The sequence below is a fragment of the Notechis scutatus genome, chromosome 2 (genome assembly GCF_049901735.1).
Source record: "Notechis scutatus isolate UNSWTSFEM ecotype Mainland chromosome 2, rNotScu1.2, whole genome shotgun sequence".
In the NCBI taxonomy this organism is placed as follows: Eukaryota; Metazoa; Chordata; class Lepidosauria; order Squamata; family Elapidae; genus Notechis; species Notechis scutatus.
The window spans coordinates 12879285-12886843 of NC_142010.1; the positions used below are offsets into that span (position 1 = coordinate 12879285).

At 37.1% G+C, this 7559-nt stretch overlaps 1 pseudogene; it reads left to right on the top strand.

Annotated features, from left to right (window-relative positions):
* The window catches only part of LOC113430988 (SLA class II histocompatibility antigen, DQ haplotype D beta chain-like), a 17138-nt pseudogene that overhangs the window by 3743 nt on the left and 5836 nt on the right, over window positions 1-7559 (top strand).

Below are 7559 nucleotides of genomic sequence, written 5' to 3' on the forward strand. Positions count from 1 at the left end.
TATTTATTTATTTATTTATTTATTTATTTGATTTGCCAATTGTTTACAAGATAATAAGTATAAGTGTATACATAGTTGTGAATACATGAAATGGGTACATATAAGAAAAATAAAAGAAGAATAAGAGAAACAATAGGACAGGGACGGTAGGCATGTTGGTGCGCTTATGCACCAGACCTCTTAGGAAAGGGGTGAGGTCAATAGTAGACAGTCTAAGGTTAAAGTTTTTGGAGTTTGGGGAAGAAACTACAGAGTCGGGTAGAGTATTCCAGACATTGACCACTCTATTGCTGAAGTCGTATTTCCTGCAATCAAGTTTGGTGCGGTTAACTTTGAGTTTGTATCTATTGTGTGCTCTTGTGTTGTTATGGTTGAAGCTGAAGTATTCATTGACAGGTAGGACATTGCAATGTATGATTTTATATACCATGCTTAAATCAGACCGAGAAGACGGCGTAATTCAAGGTTTTCTAGTTCTAGAATTTCAAGTCTGGTGGCATAAGGTATTCTACAACGAGTAGAGGAGTGGAGAACTCTTCTTGTGAAATATTTCTGGACTTTCTCAATTGTGCTAATATCAGATACGTAATGTGGGTTCCAGACTGATGAACTGTATTCGAGTATTGGTCTAGCAAATGTTTTGTATGCTCTGGTTAGTAGTGTGATATTACCAGAGAAAAGCTACGTAGGATTAGGTTAACAACTCTTAATGCCTTTTTGGCTATGTAGTTGCAGTGGGCTCTAGCACTTAGATCATTAGAGGTGAGTATTCCAAGATCCTTTACAGAGCTCAGCCAAAGTGAGGAAAACTCCCCCAACCCATCGAGGGTCCATTTAGTGACCAGTCAGGATTACAGATGTGGTCATGTGATATGGACTACATTTCCCAGGATACCTTTAACTTACATTTACCATGATGCATTCCTTAAGGGGACAGCTCACAATTGCTACCTAACTATCCAATTCCCATACACTGGCTGGACAGCATATATATAATTCATTAAAAATATTATACTACTACATGGTTATATCTATTCTCTGTCAGGCTCCATAAAACATTTATTTCCATATTTTATCCCCTAATCATTTAGATCTTACGTAAGCATTTGTCTATCTTAATTAATCTATTATAAGTTCTTATTTTCATATCTATTACATTTAAATAATTCCTTCTTGTTCTAATTCTTAATCCCATCTCCTCAAATCTATTATATATGTTTTACTACAAATATACCTCATCATCTGGAGTCTCCCACTTTTCCACTTCTTTTTTAATTTTTTTTCTATCTTGTTCCTTTCTTTTTTTAAAAAAAAAAGTTTTTTTACAACAAACATACGAACAAAACATAAAAACATAAAACCCTCTTTCAATTATATACACACAGTGTGTCAGTTGGTTACAATCTTTTGTGCTATCCTTTTTTTACCATTACTCACAAGTTATATAAATTCTCACCTTATCGATCTAGCTTATGCTTATATAATATCAATTATTAAACATTCATTTGACTATTTTTCTATCATTTTATATGAGATATTCTAATTTTCATTATGATTTAATCTTATACATTCATCCAATGGTTATATATTTTATATTGTATTCTATATCCATCTGTTGACTTTTTTTTTTTAAACAAATTTTATTAATTTTAAAGACAAACAAATCATCATTAACCATTACATACTTAAACCTTTTTCCCTTATAAATTTTACAAGTCAAATAAAACCTTAATTTATACAATGTAATTCTATTTTAAACCATTTCCATATGAGCATACAAATACCTCTTATCCAATTTCTCTTTACTTCTCTTTACTCTTATTCAATTTCACTATTATTATTTCATCTATTTCTTTCTGATGGTTACTATTATTCTCATTCTGTATTTCTGCAAGGTTTTATTAATTTTCCCAGAAACATAAACACACAACACACAAACATATAAAAAATCTTTTAGGAAAGTAACTTGGCCCCAGGTACCTCTCTCTACATGGACTTCAATTATATTCATGCTCATCTTACATATCATTACCTGAAATCACTAATCAGAGTATGATGCCTTTCTATCTTCCCCCTAAATTAATTAGATTAACATTTAAAATAACACCTAATACCCAATCTGATTCTGCTTGGTACATTCTATCTACTATTTTTTTTTTAATAAAAGAAAAATAATAAATCCAAAATGATTAAATACACAGTTAAATAATAGATCTAAATATTGAATCTTATAACATTCCCATTGCCTTTTCCAAAAACAAATGCTACTATAATAATTTTATAATAACATCACTACCATAGTCATATTAAACTCTTTAATTAAAACTCAATATTCTAAACATTCCCTTTAATATTTTATTAAATTTTAAAATCAATCATTACTAAACATTTCAACATGTTAATCTCTTATTAACTCTTAAACCATTCTAATTTTCTATTTCTAATACAAATGCTACAATACCATCTTATGTACCTTCGCAAAAATCTTTTTTAAAGAAATTGTACTTTACCTTTGTCCCTAAAAAGATTCCTCTTTTCCCATCTGATTTCAAAACTTTGTGGCTTTTCTCCACCTTTTCCTTTCTTTCTTCCCCACCAGACCTTCCTACCCCCCTTCTCCTAGCCTCTGCCTTGCTGGCTTCCCTTCTCTGTTGTGTTCCTTTTTCTTTTGTTTACTATCATTATATTGATTTTGCACCTTATTTTTCTCTTTCTTGAGTGTTTTTTAAATCTTAAGTCCTTCATTTTCCTTCCTTTCTTCCTTCCTTCTTTCTTAGTTAAATTTTGAAATTCATTAAAGATGGTTTCTTCTTCTTCTTCTTCTTCTTCTTCTTCTTCTTTCTTCTTCTTCTTCTTCTTCTTCTTCTTCTTCTTCTTCTTCTTCTTCTTCTTCTTCTTCTTCTTCTTCTTCCTCCTCCTCCTCCTCCTCCTCCTCCTCCTCCTCCTCCTCCATCTGTTGTAGTGTTTGTTGATAGTTAACAAGCGCCATTTCTAAAAAAAAAGGAAGGCTTCTTTCACACCATCTTTGCCATCTGTTTTGTTTGCTCATATTCTTTTCTCAGTTCCTCAGCAAAAAAAGCCATTATAAATCTTTTTCTTTTTTTTTCCCCCTCTTTCTTCTCACCAACCAAGATATTTCAAAAAAATAGAACAATCCCAAAGTCCTCAATCAATCCAAGCCAAGACAAAGTTCTCACTTTCTCTTCCTGGGGTAGTATCAATCAAAAAAAGAAAGTCCAAATCTGTATCTTAAAGCCTTATTGGAATTATATTTCAGTCTTCAAATCCTTAAGGCATCTCCTCCAACAAAATCTTAACATATGAATATATTTTTGTCCTCTCCCTTCCCACTTATCACATAAAGCTAGTTTTTACCTGAAAAGACAGGTTTCTCAATATCCACTTATTGATTCCGTAGGGAAGGAGAGTAAACTTTCCTTTCAGCACCTCAAAATTGCCGCTTATTTTCTCTTGTGGAAAGAATCATTCAAAAGCCATAATTTCCAGGAATTAAAGTTAAATGTGTCTTAGAGTCCTGGGTCAACCAAAAAAACTTTCACTCTCAAAGGCTTTCTCCTCTTCCTCCTGCATTCTTACCCAGCTGCCGGCTTCTTTGTGGCGCCATTAAAGACCGCCGCTGCACTGCTTGGGAAAAGGGGTTCTGCCAGCCGGGAGGGGTCTGCAACACCCCAAACCCCTCTCCGGATCCCCCTATCTTCAGCTACCCCTGCAGGGTAGCCTTAGCTCAACCCGATCCGGATCGGAGCACCAAAACGTGACTAGCGCAGCAGGGATCGATGCAGTGTGCGAATCCCTGCGCTCATGCGAAGCCGACAAACCGGAAGTCTCATCCATCTGTTGACTTTTATTGTCAGGCTTACTAATCTATTTCTTTACCATGTCTTTTTATCTAACCATTGATAAAACAAATCCCACATCATATAAAATGGTTTATCCTCTTGTTCTCTAATTCCAAATGTCAATTTACTCATTTCAGCACAGTCCATGATTTTCTTAATAATTTCCTCCTGCATAGGTATTTTTTCATTTTTCCAATTCTTAGCAAATACAATTCTAGCCGCTGTTAAAACATTGACAATCAAATATTTCAATTCTTTACAATATATTTCCGGTATAATTCCCAATAAAAATATCTCAGGTTTAAAGTCTATGTGCTGTTTTGTCATTTTTTCCAACCATGTGTGGATTGTACTTCAATATCTTTTTCCATCCGAGCATGTCCACCACATGTGTGTAATATGAACCAGGTATCTGATGACATTTCCAACATGTATCCGATTTATTCTTGAACATCCTCGCAATTCTCATCCGCTATGCCACCTGTAAAACATCTTATATACATTTTCTTTATGTGCAGTTGACACTGTCATTTTATAATTTTGAGACCACAATTTTTGGCATTGATCTAAGTCAATCCCATATCCGAATTTTTCCCCCACGCAATCATTGTTTCTTTTACTTGTTCTTCCTCTAATTTAAACTCTCGCAAATGTCCATAAAGTTTTTTGATTACTTTTTCATCAGTACCTGTCAAAATTTTATCTAAATCAATCAACTTATCATAGATACCTTCTGTTTTAACATCTTTATCAAATCTAGATTGTATTTGCAAATATGAAAACCAATTCATTTTTACACCTTGTTCTTCCAACGCTTGCATAGATTTCAGTTCACCCTTTTCATTCAATATCTCACCATATCTAACAATTTGTTCCTTTTTATATATTATTGGATAAGAAAAAGCTTCAATAGTAGATAACCATCATGGAACTTTTAAATAATATTGCTTTTTTATCTTCTCCCAGTTTAGAAACAATGCTTCTTGAATATAATCTCTTCTAAAATACCCCTGCATTTTAGTTCCTTATACCAGAGGAAGGCATGCCATCCTAAGAGCAAGTCATGTCCTTCTAAATTCAAAAGTCTAGTATTCCTTAGTGTTATCCACTCCTTTACTCACATCAGACTGGCGCTTTGGTGGTATAATTCCCAATTGGGCAAAGCAAATCCTCCTCTTATTCTTGTATCTTGTAGCAATTTAAGTTTTATTCTGTACTGTGTATTTTAGCACTATTTTGTTTAAATCTTCAAAAATTCTTTCCCTAATCTGATTGGAATTGTCTGGAATAAGTGTAAGATTTTAGGCTATACATTCATCTTAATTGTAGATATTCTCCCAATCCGTGATAATTGTAAATTTTCCCATTTTATCAAGTCTGTCGCAATCTACTGTTTAAGTTTGATATAATTGTCCTCCTTAAGTGAGCTACATCTTGGTGTTATATGTATCCCTAAATCACTTAACCTTGTTTGTGACCTGGATTCCAAAACTTTCAATTCTTTCTTTCGTCTTGCTAAAATGTTCTTTGCTAAAATCTTTGTTTTATCTTTATTTATTTTCAAACCTGCCTTTCCCATACTCTTCTATCTTGTCTATCAGTTTAGGTGCTGACTCCAATGGATCCTCTAATATAAATACCAGGTCTTTTTTCCACTTCTAACTATTGTCTCTAAATCTTTCTTTTATATTAATTCGTTGTTCTTTGTTTGTTTATCGTTTTCTATCATCCTTTGGCTTTTTCCTTAATCCTTCGTCCATTTACCATCATTTTCTGATATTTTCTCTCCCATTTCTCAAAGTTCCCCACTCCCTCTTAGATCTCCACTGTATCTCCGTAACCATTTCATTTATCAGCATTCCAGTCTCAATATCCCCCTCTTATTTATTATATCCATCATTAATGTCTCATATTTAGCTTCTTTTTCTTCTTGTTATTTGTTGTTCCTTTTCATCCATTTCACTTTCACTTTCTTCTAACCTCCCCATCTTTGTCCCTTCTTCTTCTTCTTCTTCTTCTTCTTCTTCTTCTTCTTCTTCTTCTTCTTCTTCTTCTTCTTCTTCTTCTTCTTTCTTCTTCTTCTTCTTCTTCTTCTTCTTCTTCCTTCTTCTTCTTCTTCTTCTTCTTCTTCTTCTTCTTCTTCTTCTTCTTCTTCTTCTTCTTCTTCTTCTTCTTCTATTATTTCTATTTCTATTTCCGGTTTTTTCCTCCATATTCTGTATGTTCACTTCCCAGTTCTGGAGATTCTCCTGGACTCCCGAAGAGCAGGTGGCAGTCAAGGATAGTAGAGGGTCTGTAAGTCTTTGGGTTAGTTGGTCACTTTGGCAAATAAATTTAATAAATAACTAGATGTACTAAACAAACAAACAAAACAAACTTGGTATTACACCTGATTAAAAGTGTGGTTCCATTTTCCATGAGATCCCAAGAATCCTCCAATCCTGCTGTGTCTGTCCTCTGCTTATTTCTTCCATCTCCACCATGTCTGGCACAAGGCTCCTTCCACCTCTGGGTGTTTCTAGCATTTATCCCTGTCCGGATTTGCCTATTTGGGGAATTCTTCCTTTTTGGAGACTGCAACTGATCCCAATCAGAAAGGATTTCAATTTTTCCCTCTTTCAGGATCCTTTAATATCTTGCTGCAACTTACTTTGGAAAATGACTCAAAACACAGAATATTTTCAGGAGTGGAAGGGGATCCTGGCCTGAAATAACCAACTTGGTCTCCTGTTCTGGTCCCTCCTGTGCCTCTCATGTGCCTCCTTCTCTTGCTTCCCTCCAGCCAAGCCCACTGTCACCATCTCCCCCACCAAGATGGATCCTGCTTCCCCAACACCATCCTCCTCTGCACCGGCCAAAGGGGCTTTTACCCCTGGAGATCGAGATCCAGTGGCTGAAGAATGGGAAGCTGGAGGAGGAGGGCGTGGCCTTGGGAAGGAGCTCCAGAACGGAGACTGGACCTACCAACTCAGGTGATGCTGGAGACCCAGCCCCAGCGGGGGACGTCTACACTTGCCAGGTGGGGCATGTCAGCCTGGAGGCCCCCATCACCGTCCAGTGGGTAAGACCCTCCCCTCCCTCCCCTCCTGCCCTGAGGAGGGGAGAGAACCTCCCTGTGGGGGAGCCGGGAATGGACCCTCCTGGGGACGGGTGGGCCTGATCCTCCTGCTCAGGTGAGGCTCCTTCTCCTTCCCCAGAGCCCCGTTCCTCCAGCTCTGCCAGGAGCAAACTCTGGACAGGGATCATGGGGGCCGTGATTGGAGCGGCCTTCCTGGCTGTGGGGCTCTTCTCCTACCTGAAAAGCAAGAAGGTGAGTCTGTTCTTGTTATTTGTTGTTCCTTTTCATCCATTTCACTTTCACTTTCTTCTAACTCCTCCCCATCTTTGTCCCCTCCTCCTCCTCCCTCCTCCTCCTCCTCCTCCTCCTCCTCCTCCTCCTTCTTTCGTCTTCGTCTTCGTCTTCGTCTTCTATTATCTTCTCCTACCTGAAAAGCAAGAAAGGTGAGTCTGGGGGCTGGAGAGAGGTTGTGAGGAGGGGACCATCTGAGGGAGGACTCTCATCGAGCTCAGCAGGTGGCCAAAGGGTCTCCTTGAGGAATAGTTTTGGGAACTTCTGTTCCTCAAGGGGCTATAAAAGGAAGATCGTCCAACCTATTATGGGCTATCAGTGCAGAGGGGGGTCAGTCGGCCAGCCCGTTG